This window comes from Phasianus colchicus, chromosome 6 (assembly GCF_987193195.1).
Source record: "Phasianus colchicus chromosome 6, bPhaCol1.hap1.1, whole genome shotgun sequence".
In the NCBI taxonomy this organism is placed as follows: domain Eukaryota; kingdom Metazoa; phylum Chordata; class Aves; order Galliformes; family Phasianidae; genus Phasianus; species Phasianus colchicus.
The window spans coordinates 7697669-7716304 of record NC_143441.1 but is presented as its reverse complement, the minus strand read 5'-3'; the positions used below and the strand labels follow the sequence as shown (position 1 = coordinate 7716304).

General features: G+C 43.7%; 1 protein-coding gene and 1 long non-coding RNA gene across 9 annotated transcripts in view; one reads left to right on the top strand and one right to left on the bottom strand.

The window, feature by feature from the left end:
• Positions 1 to 500: 500 nt before the first annotated feature.
• On the bottom strand, positions 501 to 6781 carry LOC149917403 (uncharacterized). Its single transcript, XR_016467640.1, has 3 exons — positions 3040 to 6781; positions 2128 to 2214; positions 501 to 1274 (listed from the first exon to the last, which is right to left on the bottom strand). It is a non-coding gene; the product is annotated as an uncharacterized LOC149917403 (long non-coding RNA).
• The window catches only part of ELMO1 (engulfment and cell motility 1), a 295982-nt gene continuing 284121 nt past the window's right edge, over positions 6776 to 18636 (top strand). For 4 of the 8 annotated variants that reach the window (XM_090142301.1, XM_090142300.1, XM_031590444.2 and 1 more), the window contains exons 1-2: positions 6776 to 7424; positions 8021 to 8091. The gene's annotated coding sequence lies outside the window, so the exon portion shown is untranslated. Of the gene's footprint in view, positions 7425 to 7636; positions 7765 to 7794; positions 7939 to 8020; positions 8092 to 18636 lie in introns of those variants that run through there. The other 4 variants (XM_031590446.2, XM_031590448.2, XM_031590445.2 and 1 more) reach the window with 4 other exon arrangements.

Genomic DNA, 18636 nt, shown 5'->3' with positions numbered 1-18636 from the left:
GACACAGGAAAGTACAAGAGTGGTTCATCCCTCCACTGGGTTACAACACATCAGGATATTCCCAACGTGAACTCAGCTCTTCAGAGGAACATAAATGAATCTGCAGTCCAATGGTGATGTAATTGAACATATTACTTAAGTCCTTGCAATTTCTCTGAAGAGTCACATATATTGAAGTGGATTCTTTTGAAAATTGCAGTCCAATTTTGTGTGTGTTTGTCCTAAGTGAACTAAGTGAAAGCTATTTAGGATACGGAGCTAAAGAATATATGTTCAAGGCTTAGGATGTTCAGATGAGTTTTTTGTAAACAGCTTTGAAGCCTAATGATTTTACTTATTTATTTTGCATGGGTAAGAAATGGTTTTCAAGCACGAACACTGCACGTCAAGAAATGTGCAAACCAAAGTATGACAAAATATTTTATAGGCAAAGTGACTTTTCATAATAATGGAATAATAAATGCAGAAAAGGAAAATGCTAAGTGCAAATGCTGGAATGTATTCAGGAGTGCATTGTACAGCTTCTGCAACTGCTGGAAAGCCACATACACGTGTGAATCCATCACCACATTAGGAAAGTGGTCATCCAGGGCACCTCTGAGCAGTGAGCTTGTGCTCTTCCTTACCACTTTGCTGCCAGCAATTGCTTTTGATCAATTACTATTAGGAAAGGATTAAAATGGAAAGATAGAAAGAATAGTCTTTTATTTGCAGCAAGAAAGTTACAAATCCATCAAAAGTTTTGTGAATGAGTCCTTGTGAGGGTTTATTTGTGCAGTATTCTTTGCACTTCAGTTTGGGACAGGAAGATTTGGCCTTGAATAGCAGCAAACCACGCTGTGCTTTGCTGGAGAGGACGTTGTGTTATTTCTGTTACACTCTGTTTTCTGTTGCCTGTTTTCCCTGTGTGTTAAAGCCCATGTTCAAGAGATAGGAAGACATTTACTAGCAGTTTGCATGGTGGTCCATAGCTTTTTGCAATATAAATGACACTGCTGTTACTCAGGAAGATGGAAATGTTTTTTGATATTAAAGATCTGTAGTGAAACGTGTTGTGGCTAGCATCCCTCAGACTTCAACTGCACATACAACACAGCTGCTCAATTGATTAAAATAGGCTGCTTTTATCAAATATTAATCCATGTAGAGCACAAGCTGACTAAAATCTGGTGAACATTAAAGGTTTGCAGCATGTTGAAGGAGTGAACAGCCCCTCAGTTTTGTGCCTTTTCACATTTTTCTATGGTTTATGCACTGTCCAGTGATGTGATAACCTGCAAATCAAACAGAATAGTAAAGTGGTGAAGGAGCAGAAACTTCAATCAAAATGTGCTGAGTTTCTTCACAAGGTTAGGATTATTAATAGTAATTGTGCTGCAGTGGTATCAAGAGACCCTACACAAAATTGGAGCTGAAATATGTGTTACCTACAAATAGAGAGAAAAAAAATATCTTAGAGAAGTTATAGCTTAGACTAACAAAGCTAAAAGAAAGTTTAGAACAAAAGGACTGCAAAGAGCAAGACAGGGTAGGAAGTGCATTCCTAAAGCTGCTATGGTTCACCCACAATTGTATGGGGGATTAAAAGCTCCTGGGGAAATTCCTCAAGTGTCCAGCTCTATCTTTTCAAAAGGAGGAAAACAAGATGAGTAGGAAAGATATTAATCCTTAAATGTGGTCAAAACAAGTAGGAGGCTGTATCATAATATGTTAATCTGATGACAGACATAAGGAATGTCACTGCGTGGCGGAGAAGAAACACGACATGCAGAAAACAACTCTGTTATGTCTTGAAAACGCGATTAGAATTCCTCTTCTGTTCTCTCCAAGGACTTCTTTTACTGTGTCTCCTTTTAGCCAAGTCCTGTCGGGCATCTGAACTTGGAGCTACAAAGGACCCAAGATCCCTTGTCACCTCTGTGAAACTCTCCTCACTCATTACTGCTGGTGTTGCATAGGGCAAGGGGCAAGTATCTGCCAGCATCTAGGGGTAGGTGGCTGCAGCATGTCCCACTCACAGGCACTGATGGAAGTGTTCTCCTGGTAAGGTTCAATGTCATGGGAAGTCAATGGTCTGTAACCTAAGATGATTGCTAATCAACCATAGGTCAAGCACCAACCACTTACCAGTGTTAGCTGAAGATGATCCAGCACTTTTCCTACAAAGAGGGGCCTGTGCTGGTTTCTTGTGTAGAATTATCAGGATCAGAGTCACTACAAGGGATAAATAAATGACAAAGTTATAAAGTACTGCTGCAGTTCTTCCATGCTGTAGATCATCAAACTCAATTGAATTCCTGTTTAAAGTTGTAGAAGTGCTTTAGCTTAGCCCAAAGACACAGCAAAATGCCTGATCTGACTTAAACATTTACGGTTAGGACCAGCTTATGACAGCTTATGACAGCTTATGACACCGGACAGCTCTAATGAATGACTGTTCTCATTGAATCACAGAATCATGGAGTGTCCTGATTCAGAACGGTCACACAAGGATCATCCAGTCCAGCTCCCGGCTCCACACAGGACCACCTATGTCTGACAGCATTGTTCAAATGCCCCTTGAACCCTGGCAGTTTTGGGCCATGCCCACCGCCCTTTGGCTAAGAGCTTTTCCCTAATCCCAAACCAGGCCCTCCCCTGATGCAGCTCCACGCTGCTCCCTCAGGCCCCTCCGCTCCCTGTGAGGAGCTGCAGCCGCCATCAGGCCTCCCCTCAGCTGCTCTGCTCTGCACTGAGCAAACCCAGGGACCTCATCTGCTCCTCATACATCTTGCCCTCTAGATCCTTCCCCATCTTCGTAGCCATTCTTTGGCCACATTCTAACAGTTTTATGTCCTGTTTGTACCGTGGCAATTAAAACTGCACACAGTACACCAATGCAGTGCAGAGCAGACAACAGAAGAGAAGCTGTCTCCATCTGCAGCTTGCTAAGCTTCAACATTGCATTGCTGTTTGTCTCATTTTTAAACCTGTCAAAATTTTTGATTTTCCCAAGCTTCTCTCCTTCAAACAATGTGACAAAATTACCTCTAGACTTACCTGGTGTAGGGAACCTGCTTTGGCAGGGGGGTTGGACTCGATGATCTCTGGAGGTCCCTTCCAACCCCTACAATTCTGTGATTCTGTGATTGTTCATGAGTTCCTGAACAGGTACTTCATAGGCATGCAGAAGTGTAGAACAGCAAGAGAACGCAGTCAGAGCAGTTTGTGGAGATATGTTTATACAAAAGCACAGTAGGTCACTGGCATGACAACTACGAGAGCCACTCTTGGCCTCTTCATTTTCCTGCTTTTATATGCTTGGATTTCATAATTGGTGTGATGACTGTAAATATTACAGCTTCCCTATCGTAATTCTTAACAATTTATTTTATTATAAATCTGCCCAGATGAGATGGTAATGAATCCATAAAAAAATCTAAACTGCTCGTTAGAAAAGCATTGTTCACAGGTTAATTAAAACATGTCTTCTATGTGAAGTATTTATTTCTTCATTAAGCTGGCCATTCTGCAAAGTCTGTCTTCTTTTCCATGTTTTATACAGATGTATATCCAACAACAGATTTACAGGTTGAATAGGTACACTAAACTCAGTCATAATAACCCTCACATCATTAGGGACCTTGAGTACTCTTTGCTAGATGTTCATAAGATGAATATATAAACATAAAACTACACATACAGGCCTGCGAGAGCAAACTGCTGACTCTGCAAGAGCAAACTGATGACTACAATTTAGGACTGGGGTATGGAGATCTGTGAGCATACTGCAGCTTAGAAAAATAAGCTTGAATTTTCTGATACAGTCCATTTTTATTGATGTCACTGTGAATTTAGGTCAGATCTTCAAGACCTACATAGAAATATCTGACAGGTCATGATTGCGTGTATGCATGCAAACATAAATGCCCTCACTTGGACACAAGAGATAGCTAATCATAATAAATCATAATAAAGGAAAATTTAGCTGTGGCTTCTAAAAAGACCAAATGCAGCAGTACTTCATATCGCAGCTGGCACCTTGGTACGCTTTAGTGGTTATAAATAAGATTCTTTAGTAATCGTATTGCACACAATTAAAATACTGATATTATTAAGGATGATGCATAGAGCCCATAAGCACAATATAATCCATCCATCCTTGCCAATGAGCTTAACAGAAGCCATCTTAGATAATCAGTGCCTCAGGAAAGCTTGGCCAGAAATACTGTGACAAAACTCTGCTTCTTCCAAAATTGTCAGGAGCTCTTTCATCTCAGGATCTAAGGTTTTCATTGGCAAAAATGACTAACGGCTGTGATGCTCTCTACATTTTGGGACAGCCACACTGAGGTTACTCCAGGCTGGGTTTCAGCAGGTGATTGGCACCCCCCGTGCTATCCTGACACATTCCTGTTGTCAGAGAGCCAAGCAGGACACCAGTCCTTCCTGGATTTACTTTTTTTAAGGCTGCAGCTGAAATAGCCACATCAATTAAAATGCTTAATTCTGGGTGTTTTCTGTTCCTGCACTCCCTCTTCTGGCTTTCTAGAATTATTTAGCAAACTTCTTACGCTCACAACATCAGAACAACTCCAGTACGTTATGACACAGCATACAGTATACAGTTATAACGACAGCACGTGTTTGGCAGCAGACACCATGGGAAGGACTGCTATTAAATAAATTAGAACATGTCCACAGCATCCACACACTTCTGTAAATATACATTCCAAGCAAGTTTTGGAGATATATACTGCTACTGGAGCAACAGTTGCAATGCTGTCCATGGGTGAGCAGGGGGCTTCACTGGGCTGTGTGCACTGATTCTCTTGCTTGCTGTCTCTCAGGAACATTCAGTATAACAGTGCACTTACTTTTGTCCCCAGAAACTGGAAAATACTTCACATATGTTCTTCTAAACTGAATAACAATAGCACTGTTAAATAAACATTCTCCCACACTGTTTGAAATCGAAATATTGTAGTCATGTACAACTCAAATTGATTTTTTATGATTTTCATTGATGAACCTGAGAGACAAAAGAGGAAGATCAGAAATGTGGTGTTAAAGGTTTGAAATATAAAACATTTAAAGTACTGTTCATTCTTAATATTCTTCCAAGCATCCCTCCAGCTACATGTGCTCATTTTCACTGCTGATGCTAACTCCTAAGAGAGGACACATAGAAACAGCTCCTGCACCAACAGTGGAAGGTGAGGTAAACAAAACTTTCATACATCTCACTGTGTATTCACAATGTCCTTTTCTAAGCTGTAAACACAGCCTGTTTTTATTTCAGGAATATAATACAGGTAGACAGACACAGAAAAAATGTCAATATTACATAGTCCAGCTGCACACTGAACAGCCAGCCATCTGCTTGGGACTGCTCCTGTCCTTCCTTCAGTAGACTACATGTGGTTATGAGGAACTCTCGAGACGGTTTGAAAGTGGCTTTGTTACACAGAATCATGGAATCATTAAGGTCGGAAAAAACCTCCAAGGTCATCTAGTCCAACTGTCAAACCATCACCGATATTGCCCACTAACCATGTCCCTCAGTGCCACATCTACGTGTTTCTTGCACACCTCCAGGGATGGTGACTTTACCACTCCCCTGGGCAGCCTGTGTCAGCACCTCACCATTGTTTCAGAGAAGATTATTTTTTTTTTCTAAAATAATATCTATGTGGACCTTGCATTTTCAGTTTCAGAGTTCTGCCTTAACAAAGCAGTGTAAGAGGATGCTTTGAAATGTGTATTGATCATAGGAACCAACGCATCTCAGTTTGGGTAATGTCTGGCTTCTCTGTGGATTTTACCACTGGGGGAGGTCCCAAAGCCCAGTAGTTCTGAAGAAGTGCCTCATAACTGTGGGGAATTCCTGCCATGGAGATGTCTCAGACGTTATGCAGTCCTATAAATACAGCAGCGCGTGGCTCAGGTGAGTCATGCCACTTTCTGCCTCATGCCCAATTAATTGCTCAGAGCTCGTGTACCGTTACATGACACGTTGCAGCCTGCAGGACTCACTTTTGCCAAGTCCTTGTGCCGCTTGTCCTTCTTGTGACAGGTGCAACCCTGTGTGGTGCCTATGGTGCTGTAGGGCCAGGAGCCCCTGAACACCGCTGTATCTCACTGCCAGCTGTGGTCTGAGGGACTGGGCTCTTCAGGGATGATTTCAAAGAAAGCAGTGGAGCTGTAAGTGTGCAGAGAGCTGCTCTTATGTGAAACTATTGGAAGGATTAGTGGTTTGTTGCACTTGGCCTTTGTATGTCACGTAGTACTTTTGAAGTACAGTTTCTTACGGCAGAGAATCATAGAATCGTTTGAGCTGGAAGGGACCTTTAAAGGTCCAACTGCCCTGCAATGAACAGGGACATCCACAGCTCCATCAGGTTGCTCAGAGCCTGTTCCAGCCTGGCCTTGAATGTCTCCAGGAATGAGGCTGGGCAACCTGTTCCAGCACCTCTTATAAAAAACTTCTTCCTTATGTCCAATCTAAATCTCTTCTCTTTTAGTTTGAAACCTTGTCCTATTGCAATGAACCGTGTGAAGAGTCTGCCCCGTTCTTTCTCATAGCCCCCCTTTAGATACTAAAAGGCTGCGATTAGGTCATCTCGGAGCCTTCTCATCTCCAGATCCAGCTCCTTCAGCCTGTCCTCATAGAGGAGGCGTTCCATCCCTCGCATTGTTTTTGTAGCCCTCCTCTGGATGCACTCCAACAGGTCCACATCTCTCCTGTACTGAGGACTCCCCATGTGGACGCAATACTCCAGGTGAGGTCTCGCAGGACAGAGGGGCAGGATCACCTCCCTCAATCTGCTGACCACGCTTCTTTTAATTGCAGCGATTTTAAAAAGAGAAGAAATTTGACTCCTCCGCTTTTCCAGCGAGTGGCACCGCTGTCAAACCTCGGGGGCCGGCGGTGCGGTGCGGGGCTCCCAGCCGTGCCACTGCCGCCCTCTCCCGGTCGGGCCGGGAGCGGCTGTGCTCGAGGCGCCCGGTGCCGGGCTCGGAGCCGCTCGATAGGGTCGGGGCGTAGCGGCACGCGTGGCAAAGTGCCCGCCGCGGGGCCGAGCGGCGGTGCGGGTTCTGCTGGTTAAAGGAACTAAACTAACCGTATTGTAAAGGCAGCGAGGACGGTGGGAGCTCTCCGCAGGAGCCGTGCGGGAGGAGCCACGGCCGTGACCGGAGAGAGGCGGCCGGGCCCGTCCCGTCCCCGCAGGTGCCGGAGCCCCGCGGGCTGCACGTCGCGTCCCGGCCAGCAGGAGGAAGGAAGAGGAAGTGCGAGCGGCGGCGGCGGGGGACCGCGGGTCCGGGGCCGCGGGATGGGATAGCGCCGCTCGCCGCGCTCCGAGACGCCGGGGAAGTGGGCACGGCGGCGGCTGGATCCGCTCGGCGGCAGCGCGCTGCGGGCACGGGGCTGCCCGCTGTAGGAGGTAAGCGGGCGGGCTCGGGGCTGCGGCGGCGACGAGCGACGGGACGGGGCAGGGCGAGGCGAGGCGGGCGGCGAGCACCGCACCTGCCCGCAGCGGAGCGGGCACGGCGCCCGGGGGCCGTCGCCGCGAGGAAGAGGAAGCGCAGCCCGCCGGTGTCAGAGCGGCGCGGCCTCGGCCGGCGGCCGCGGGCGGGGGGCGGCCCGGCCCGGCCCGAGAGCCCCGCCCGCCGCCCTGCCCTGCCCTCACCGCCGCGGGCCGCCCCCGGCGTTCGGAAGCCGGCAGCGCGGGGCGGCGGGGTGAGTGGCGAGCGCGGGAGGCGGCCGGAGGAGCCCGGCAGCAAGTGCGTGCCGCGGGAGGGGGGCTCGGGGCGGTACGCGGCGGGGCAGCCCCTCCTCCGCCGCCTCCTCCGCCGCTCGGCTCCGGGGAGCGGTGGGGCCGCTGTTGCGAAGTTGCGATCCCGGCGATAGCGGTGATGGATCCCGCGGGTTTCGGGCTGTGCAGCCCGGTAGGGTGGGTGGGTGTCGAGTCCCGAAAGCTGTGAGCGTTCCTGGCTCGGAGCCTTCGCAAGGTTTATTTTGAATATCTTTTCCTTGCAGAACTGAGACAACTGTCCAGCTCTCCCCTGAGAATGATACAAAGTAAATATAGGAGTTCCTGAGAAATAACAGTGAGTATATTTCGAATCAGTGCTGTTTTGTTGTTAACTTTATAGGAATAGCCCGTAACCTGCCGGTGCTCGGGGTGTGAGTGCCAACGATAATAAGAGCGCAGGAAGCCCAGCGCGTGTTAATTGCCTCGGTATAAACATGGTTGCCTGTAGGCTGCGTGTCGTGATACACCATTCACAGTGCAATTTCAGGATGGGGATGTTTTTAGATACGTTCGTAAGCAAGTGGATTCTCTGTGGCTGTGTCCTCAGCTGCCTGATCGCCCCCTGTTACAATATTTATCTTTGGTGGAGAGGGGAAATTGAGTAAGAACTGCACAGAGCTCAGCGCTGTTCTGTGAGGACGTGGTTTCCTTCTCTTCCTCCGAGCTGCTCTCCTCCTTCCCCAAAGGCACAGACACGCGTGCCGTGCCTCCTCAGCTTCATTATGTAACTGTGTGGGCATTTATGGATCTGTCACCGTTCGTGTCCCTTCCATCCTCTGTGCTGTTCCTGCCTGACTGAGGGAGTTTGTGAAATATTGCACAGGAAAGAAAAAAAAAAAAAAAAGGTTTAATTTTCATGCAGTTCCTTCAGTTAGAGCGGCAGGTTTGCTTGCTTGCTTTGAAGGTCGTCTCTCCTTAATTACCCCTTCCCCCTCCTTTTCTGAAGCTGTATAAGTAGGTGGTAGGCAGCTAATCTGATGGCCGGCACCCAGAGAAGGAGGAGGAAGAGCAGCGGTGGTTGCTGGCTGGCAAAAGTCCCTCTCGTGTGCTGTCAGGAAAATACCATAACACACATTTCACAGAGCTATTAGAAGCACTGCAGCAAGTTTAACAACTCGCCATTCAGAAAACAGATTCATGCTAAAGCATGAAGCGTAACAGGTGTTGGAGATGCTGCTGTCAGCATAGTCTGTGGGTTCCTGTGTGTGGATGGAACATTTGGAGATGTACCTGGTGGGCAAGTGTTCCTGCTGGGGAGGCTGCAGGAGTCAAGTTGGTTTGCTTTTGTCTCTTGTAATCTGTTTGAAAGTCACTATGCTCTCTTCTCTAGCTTGCAGCTTAAGTGTGTCATTGAGTGTTGTAAAAAGAACAGGAGGGAAAAAATGAGGTGGTTTATATCCTTACTGTTCTGCTTCCCTTCCCCTCTCCACCCCCCCCCCAGAATGTTCTGCACACGCCAGGAAAAACTTTATAGGTATACAATTCAAATGGATTTTGAGTGAACAGGAAAAAATCTTCTTACCTACTTATTCTGGAGCGGTCTTATGAAAGTATCTGCAGTTCAGTAGTTGTGATTATATAAAGAAGTACCCTGAAAAAACCTTATAATGCCACATAGCTTCTACATGAAGGTGTAACTGTTGCTGAACCGCTGCTGTGTGCAGGGCACTTCCTGACAGCAGAACCACGCTGCTGCAAATTGCAGATGGAGAAACGCCGTGCTCCGCCCTTCCTTCCGCCCTTTGTTTTTTTCTACCTCATAGGAGCCTCTTTGATTTTGAGTTTTGGGCCCACAGGCTTTCTTTTGCACAGTGTCCAGCCTGCGAAGTGAAGTTGGTCTGTGTTCTGTTTTCCATCTTGATGCAGAGGCAGCAGGGTTCTCTTGTTCACAAGATGTGTGGCTTTCTTCTTTCGGTGCCTCAGACGGATGCGTTCAGTGGCGGACTGAGAGGTTTGATGCCTGTAGATGTGGCTGGAACAAGGAAAATAAACTTTCACAGAGTTGTGCCAGTACACCTGCATGATGACACGTGGTACATCCTGGTCCATTGTCAGGCTTCTTTGGAATAGTTTGCCAACCACAACTTTTTCTAATTCTCTGACTTTCAAACAAAGATGTGCATAGGGTTTTGGTGAGGCCATCGATTTTTCCTCTTTGTTTGTGACTTTACTATCGCTTGGTTGTTGATTTTTTTCTAGAAGTAAATCATCTTCTGTAAAGCTTGGTAGGTGTTGAGCTGCGGTGCAGACATACAGCTTCTCATTCTAAAAAATGCCTGTAGTAGAAGCTGGGAATTTAGGTACCCTGGAGACTACAAAACACTGTGTACCCATAGAGCTGGCAGAAGTAACGCTGTCCCTAGTGGTTTATTCACTGCACAGCCATGCTGAGGTCCAGCAGGCTTCCTTCCCTGCTGCATCCCTGCGCTGCTGTGGAGTTGCAATGCTGAGGGAATAAGGCTTTCCTCCCCATCCTGCTATTATTCTATATAAAAGGAGATTTTGCAAGGATGCTTTCTGATTATGAAGTCACTGTTGTTTGATCACTTGTGGCTTGGAAATAGAGCACGATTGGTAACTGACTTTGTAACAACCATCAGACCAACGCTCAGTGTGTTTTAAATATTTCCCTGCTTTGAATGAGATTTTCTGAAAAAGATTCTTGCATTTGTGGCAGCAGGAATGTGCCAAGTACACGTTGTTAAACTCGTGTCAATTTAACAGCACAACTGTTTAAAGGATTTCAGATTACTTTCTTTCTATTGGAGTCAGACACTTTTTTTTTTTTTCTTCCCTTTTTTACTTCTTTTCAAATATAATACTGGAAAAGGAGAGAGATGCTAAAATTGATGGGCAGAAGCCAGCAAGTTGACAAGCACTTGATAGCAGGGATCATCAGAGGTGATTATGCACGTGATACTTTGCACAAAAGAGGCCGTATACTGAGGGTGTTAGAAATTTGCATTTAAGAGAAGAATGGGAGAAGAATTGCAAAATCATGGAGCTGTCTTTCAGTCCACATTTTTGCACCGAGATATTTGCAAGGGTTTGGTTTTGTGGTGTCACTTTTCATTATTGCAACCATTTCAAGACACAGAGATAGACTGAAGGCTATGTGACACCCTTTCTGCTACTTTCCTCCTTTTCCTGGTCACTTACCAGCTAAGAGGGAGTCAGTGAGAAGTATATGCCCCAGGGGATGGCTATCTGGTTGCCTTTCATCTCCATTTACCCACGATAGAGGTAAACTCTGCTGGTAGCACGGTCTCAGCCTGGTGCCATATATGTAGCACCCATCAGTAAGCCACTCATGTTTCCAGTTGCTGAGTAGGTTGGTTTGTAAAGGATGTGCTTGTGGTTAAGAGCAAGGTGAGCAGTGATTCACGTGGTGCTTGTTTGCATGGAAAAGCGTCAGTATATTTCTCCTCATGTGGTTTTCCACTGTGAGGCTTTGGGTCTGACCATGCTGAAGTTGTTTCCAGTGGCTGCTGGGAGGGGAGGTTGGATGTAGAGAGCAGGGCTGGACAAGCTGTTCTTCTGTTCAGGAATAAACCACTCTGTGAAGTGGCTGAAGCCATGACTGTTGGGGGTAACCCTAGAAAGGTGTTGTAGCTTGTGTGCAAATGAGCCTACTTTGGTACATTTCTAGTGAGCAGCCTTTGGAGTTCTTTAATGAACTGAGTATATTGCTTGCAGACCTAATGCAAACATGGCAGGTGACCCCTTCTTACTGCTTTTGAGGACATAGGCCTGCTTTGCTTACTGCTGTTGCTGCTGTGCCCCATTTGCAGTGAAAATAGAGCCAGCAGTGTGAGTGCTGAGGGCAGAGATTGCCCCTTTCAGGTTGAGAGAAGTTTATCTCAAGTGTTTGTGAAATGGCATATTCATTAAAGCGGCTAAGAGGGAGGAAAAAAAATGTTCCCAAACAGGCCTATTACAGCATAATAGCTTATTGTACGTGTTTTTTGGACTTTTGTTTCTGCTTTTCTTCTGGTTTTTGTTTGATTGTTTCATTAATATTTCTCCTGATCGCTCCTTACTGCAGATTTCTCACTCCTATTGTGATCCTTCATACTTTCATCTTTGACATGTTTATTTACATATTTATTTATTTATCCCCGTTTGCTAATTTCACCAACTCTGCCCTGTCCTTAAATTCTTTCCAGACTTCCCATAGCTTATTCCTCATTTAATTCAAGATTACAAGATTTGCAAGACTGTGGACTGCAGTGTCTGTCACCTCCTATGTTCTTACGAGCTCAAAGTGTTTATTGTCTAGTCCTAATTCATGGAGACATACAAAGCGTAAAGCTGTCTGAAATACTGTGTATATTACTCAGTAACTGAGTAATTTTTTGTAGCAACATGAATACTAGTATGATGAAATCCAGCTTTTTTTTTTTTTCCTTTGTTGTGTTTTCTCCAACTGATAGGGAGAATGGGTCACTGCTTCCAGGAGAACTTCAGATTCTAGAGATGTGATGATTTTAAACTGCCATTCTTTAACAGAGCAGGAAATGCTTGCTTGAAGCTACTCTAATCTGAGAGCTTTTTGCAAAACAGAGCCTCTGTGAGTATGAACGAAATGGTCCATCTGGACCTTTTTTCCTTAATGTATGAAGCTGACAACTTGTAGATCAAGCACATTCAACATTTTGACATTAGGCAAAAGGAGGGATACTCAGCGTATGTCAGCAGGCTCAAATAATGAATGCTGACAGCTTTTCAGCCTTCCTTCTTCAGATGAAATTTTAGGTACGGCTCCTGGGTCTAGATGCTTCGTGCTGTTAAAAGGCGTTTTTCTTACTGCTTGTTGTCAGCTTGATGGTAAGAAAGGAAAGAGCTGGGGCTCCTAACTTATTCCATTAGAAACTTACCAAAAATTGAGACCATGATGAAAGTTGAATGTATGTTTTATGTACTTATTTGCTGTCTGTATCTGTTTCTTCTGATGTTGATGCTAACTTCTACATAGTAACAGAAGATGCTTAAATATTCTGAAAGTAGGAGAATGGCTGTGGGTTTTTGTTTGTTTTTTTACATGATGTAGCTGGAAGAATTTTTGCTGTGTTTCGGAGTGATTGGAAAAAGAACTTATTTTTCAGTAAACTACAAAATCTGGATGGTTTGACCCTCTCTTCCATGGATATAGAACTATCTTAGCTCACTATGTATTCTTAGAACGTGCGTGAGTTTTGTTGCTTGAATTTGTAGTCAGTCAAAATAAGACTTACCTGTCCCCTTTCTCTTCAGCCGACTTACATACACTGTGTTGAAGTGTCCAGAAGAGATGTTAGGGCTGTGTGAGTCTTGGCTTAAATGCTTCCCATGAAGCATCCAGGCTTTTGTCTGGCTAGACTGGCCATCTACTGGACAAGCTGTTGTCTCTCACTGGATTGACAGCAGTGGGGGTGACTTTCAACTGCTGCTTCATATTTTAACAGACAGACTAATCTGTTGAGGTTGAGCAATGAGGAATTTATAAACATTCACATAATACCCTCTGGCCAGACAATGCACTTGATTTGCACATTTCTTCCCTAATAATAAGGAGAAAAATCTGCTTATGACACAGGTTGGTTATAATACATTTTTTACTGTTAGTGCCAATGCATATATTTGTTGCATTCCAGTACAGTCTTTTTCATTTCTTTGCTTTCTGGAATACAATTGCACATTTAGTTTTCATAGCAACAGTCGTGGCTTCAGCTGGAAATTGAAACCTGATAAATGCTGGCTCAGTGCATGGACTGTTGGATAAAGTCTTTCACTAATTCTGAGCCAAACCAACTTTAAAAAAAAAGCAAAAACACAACAAAACTTCCCCAAACATAAGTACTGGTCTTTACATTTTGGAAAGGATGTTCCATTTGGTTGCTGGGGTTTTAAAATGCTGGAGTACTAGCCTTTTTTTTTTTTTTTTTTTTTCCCTCCCTTCATGTTTTCTACTTTTTTTTTCCTTCCTTCAAGCACCAGGGCACTCAGCTGATGAAGTTGTGCCCCTTGTGGTTCAAGTGCATTCCTGGTATCAAACTTTTTCACCCCACCTCCCTCTTTGCACATACTCTGATGTCCCTTCTGATAACCAAACCCACAAAGTTCAGTTCTAGATGTGGAGTCCAAGTCTGATCTCTATGTAATGTAGGTCTGTAATCTCTTATCCCATAGATTTGAATACAAGTTTCTTGTTGTGTTTAATCTTCTTTTCTTGGTGGGGGGGAAAAAAAAAGGCAGAAAATTGGAACAAATAAGAGCTTTCATTGGTCAGTGTGAGACTGAGCGTTTGGTGCTGATTCTTAACTACTCAGGAGAGGTTTGTAAAAGAGGAAAAAAGATCCAACTAACTAAAAAGCCTACAAAACTGAAAGAAAATGTAAGTTCTTTCCCACTTTGGACCACTTAATGCAACTTTAACCATATCTGTGGCAGGCAATTAATGATTTAACAGCTGATGCCAGATCCAGAAATGGAGGTATGGTATAAGAAAAACAGCCTACATCTTGAAGAAAAAATACCACAGTGGTTTGTTTAAAATTGTAGCTTGTGTTAGAAGTAGGTCAGACCTTTTTGTGCGGTCTTTTTGAAAAGACTAATTTTCATATTTTGTAGCTCAAGTGAAATTTTTACGGAATTGCATTTGTGGAAAGCAGCATATCAAATTTGGAAAGGGAAAAATTATATCTTCTGCTCTGTGCTGGCCTGAGCCCATCTCTCTGTTCTGGCTTTTTTGTTGGACCTGACTTACTGAATCTTTTGCCTTCATTTAAAATACTGTGTAAAATATCACTCTACGTTTCTTGGTTTTCCTTTAGGAAGTAACACAGACATGACTATATAATAAACTTCTATAATAGGCAGTGACCTGTGCTTTTATTTCCTGGAAGTCAGCTGTTTTTTTCTTCAGCTACCGTAGGAATAAAGCTTGTTGGAACTGCATATGTTTGTTTTTATGCCCAGCACAGTGTTGGGGTGGTGTTCTCGAAGGCAGAGATTTTGAAGACTCCATTCCCTGCAGCTGTGAATGAGTCAGAAAACATATTATGGTAAAGAGGATTTGTGTGGAGAAAGAAGAGAAGAAAATAATCTACATAATTTTAAATCCAAGTTGCAAGTTCAAGTTCTATTTTAAAACAAACACACAAATAAAATGGTCCAGGGCTGTTTGCAGTGGAATTGTAAATTGGTTTCCTGGTCCATATGCCAGAGGGATCAAAGCCTCCACAGTTCAATGGTGGTAGTGCGTGAATTCTAATTAAAATGATGTGTTTTAGGATATATTTTTTTTCTTCTGTTCAAATTTAATGATTTTATAAACATTTCGCTCTAGAAATAGCGTGGCTTTTTGACTATGAATTAATTTATTAATTTAATCTGTAATTAACAGTATACAAAGGTTGAAAAAAGCCCTTGTGCTAGCCTACGGGCTGGTTTTCTGTAATTGAAAGTATGATGACAAAACAGAGAAGAAAAAGGGGAGAGCAATAGTCAAGCTTCCATCACCTTCATCGGTAAATAGAGAACACCAAACTAGACTAGAAAATCGGACCTAAATCAGCCTGCAGATCCTTTGTTTCCAACTAATTGTTCTGGCTGTGTTCACTGGTCCCAATAAGCTTGCCTAAGGGGATAAGCCTTGCTTTCCTGTCTCGAGGCTTTTCTTTCTTGATCTATTGAAATTCAGAGGAGGGCCCCCTTTAGAGAATGTCCTGTCTGTAACAAAGGGGCTCCAGCTGTGGCCATGTGGATTGAAAAGGGAGGTAGCCTCCCAGGCAAGTGATTTGGTGTCATTTAGGAAACTGATGTTCAACCTTGTTTAGAAATGGGAAGACCGACTCAGGGCAGTTTTCAGGCTGTTTATGTTCCAGCCTGAATTCAGGAGGTGCTTGCAGCCTGGTCATGTCCAGTGTGTTCTGCTACAGATTTAATGTCTGCAATACAGAGTTGTAATTAACTGCACTATTAGTGTTAACCAAAGAGAAAGAAAACTGTGTGTTCTAAGCACCCCAATCCAAGTGTATTGCCATTTCACATGCATACTGAATGAGATGGAAGGCATTACTTTCAAGATAATTCTTGGGAGAAAAGTATCATTGAACACATCCAGATTAAATTTTTTGTCTTGACAGAAATATTACCATCGAATAATCAGTTTTAATTCTATTATGAGAGCTGCGACAAGGTCTTATAATCAATAGTAGTCATTAAGGGCAATAAATTCATCTATATATCAATATCTATATATCATCAATATGGCTTCTTGATCCTTGTCAATTTCATGGGGAAGTTAAGTGGGAACAAGGCATGGGTGCGTTCTCTGCTGATAGCCTGAATCAGTTAGAAAACTGCAGACTTTTTGACAAAGTTCAATTAAATATTCAAGGAGAGATAATGGATAGAATCTAGACGCTGTGGGATATATTTGCAAGCTATTTACTGAATTAAAGAGGGCAATTTGCCTTTTCCAGGGAAACCACAGACAGTATGCACCTTCTTTTCTCCTAATGCTTTCCAGACTGTGATGTGAAGTTACTTTCGTAGCTGTGGTGCCTCAGTGAGCTGCTCCAGCCTAACTGAGCAGTTTGCTTCTACCTGTATCTGAAAATAATAGGTTGAAGATCTTCTCTGCTCCATCTACTGAGAGATGGTAGAAGAGCCTCATGGAAGGCATGGGCAGCTCATTTAGGTCCAAGTGTCCGCAGTTTGTACTGATTAAATCTCTGTGTTAAGTGTAAGTAAAAATTCTGGAACTCTTCTAGTGGATGCTGTAGGCAAAGAGAAGAGCAGTGGAGTTCAGCTGGGGATACCTGCTGGTTTGTGCTCGGTTTTTAATCTCGTGCTGACATGAAGTCAAAGAAAAAAGGACTTTCTGGAAAGTACAGATGTGAATGATGCTAGGTAAAGTGCTAATGAGCCCCTTGTAGATCAGCCTCTTGAAGGAGCGTACCAAGGGACCTTATGGAACTGTCTGGACTTTACAAGGGGCAGGCATCATTGGCTCTGTCCTTACTGAAAAGGAGCTGTTCTTTCCAGCAACCCTGTGGGCAACTGCACTGTCTTGTGGTCAGTGTTCTCTGTGTGTTACTGAAGGTTGTCTACAGGCAAAAATAACGAAATAGCAGTGTGATTTAATTGAAAAAATGTTCTTTCTGCTTTCCATAATTTTCTGGTTTGTTTTCATAGTGATTTCATGTCTGGATATCTAAACTTTAAACTAAGTAATTATTTTGCAGAAGAAGAACTTAATCTGCAACTCTTTTCTGGCTTCATAGAGAAAGCTGTTCAGGGAGTTGTGTTGGGCTCACATGATGAAAGCTGGGAGTACTGTACCATAATTTTTCTAATAAAGATGCTAACTCAATAATCCTGAATTGTTGGCGTGACTCAGTTCCTTCTGAGGAAAAACCCATTCAATCCAGTGGATGATTGAGCTTGGCCTTTAGAGGAGGAAGGAAGAATGATCTCAGATGCACAGTGTGGTAAGCGTTGGCTTTTCAGTTGTGAGTGGTGTGTGCCTCACTGTGTAGGAAACAGGGCTGTGCATTCACACCTCAGCATTTAAGTGTTAAATGAAGATATGAGTTCAGGGAAAGGAGGATGCCTTATGAGAAGTTAATGCTGGCCATTAAAATATCCACAAAAATACTTTTTCCTTTATGTGCTCTGGCCTTCAGCCACATCTAATCTCATGGAGGAATTCAAGAAATCAATAGCAGTTGGTGGCTTGCACTGTTCAGCCATCAGAAGAAGGGCAAGGCTGTAGTGGGAAGAACCAGCAGAAGTCATAGCATTTGGCCTCACTTTTAGTTTCTGCAGTAATAGGGCAGAGTTGCTGGCTGGCTATTTGACCTATGTGAGCGTATGCATTTCACAGTGTAATGGCTTTTCCTTCTTCTCCGCAGAGCATTTCTGTGTAGGTAAGAGGAGCGGGTGCTCACTGCTAGCGAGTGCCATTGTAAGCTACCTGCCATTTAGGAAGTGGAAAAACATGGTTTTTCTTCTATTTCAAAACTGCCAATGCTAGCAGCGTGGTTGTTATTTTTTTTCTTTTATTCTCCTTTATAAAACATGATTTTGGACTTCCTTATCCTCTTGCAAAACATGGGTTTACTCGGTGTCAGACTCATTGCTGGAGCTGTGCATTACATGTTCATCAGATAAATATTCCCCAGTAACACCTCATTCCTCCTTAAGCTTTAATGCTGGCTTATTTTTATATAATGGATCGTCCGATCAGGTGCAAAATCTTTAGCTGGTGACAGGAAAAAGCCATAACATGTTCTTAAGCAACATTTACATCTTCACGGGGGGTGGGAAAGGTGAAGCCCTGCTGCAACTCAGATTGTCCTACAGGTCAGGAAATGTACATAATGGCCATTTTTTGAGACCTATAACTCTGGCCTTTGTTATTATTATTTTTTTAATCTCCTCCCAGTCCTTTCTGTCTGCTGTTGCAGAGACTGACTGTGTCCTCAGCAGGTGGCTCTGTAGGCAATCTATCACCAGGATGCAGTGGGAGTAAGAAAGCTCTTGAGTTAAGAAGCTCTTGAGCTTTTAAGACCAATCTTAGATTATTCTGAGTTTTCTGATGTAGGTAGGGGTGTGTGCGTGTCTGGAGGTGGGAAGCATTTTTATTCCCTTTAGATTAAAACGAAACATGCTTAAGCTTCATGTCTTTTTTTTTTTTTTTTTTTAATAATTTTTTTGATTCTTCACAAACCAAGAAAAAATACGGTAATAAATATATATTTTCAGTATATGCATGAATAATGATGGAGAAAATGAATGAAATGAATGCATGGGTCAGATCAGCTGAGTGGAAATTACCCATCCGTGCAGTTAT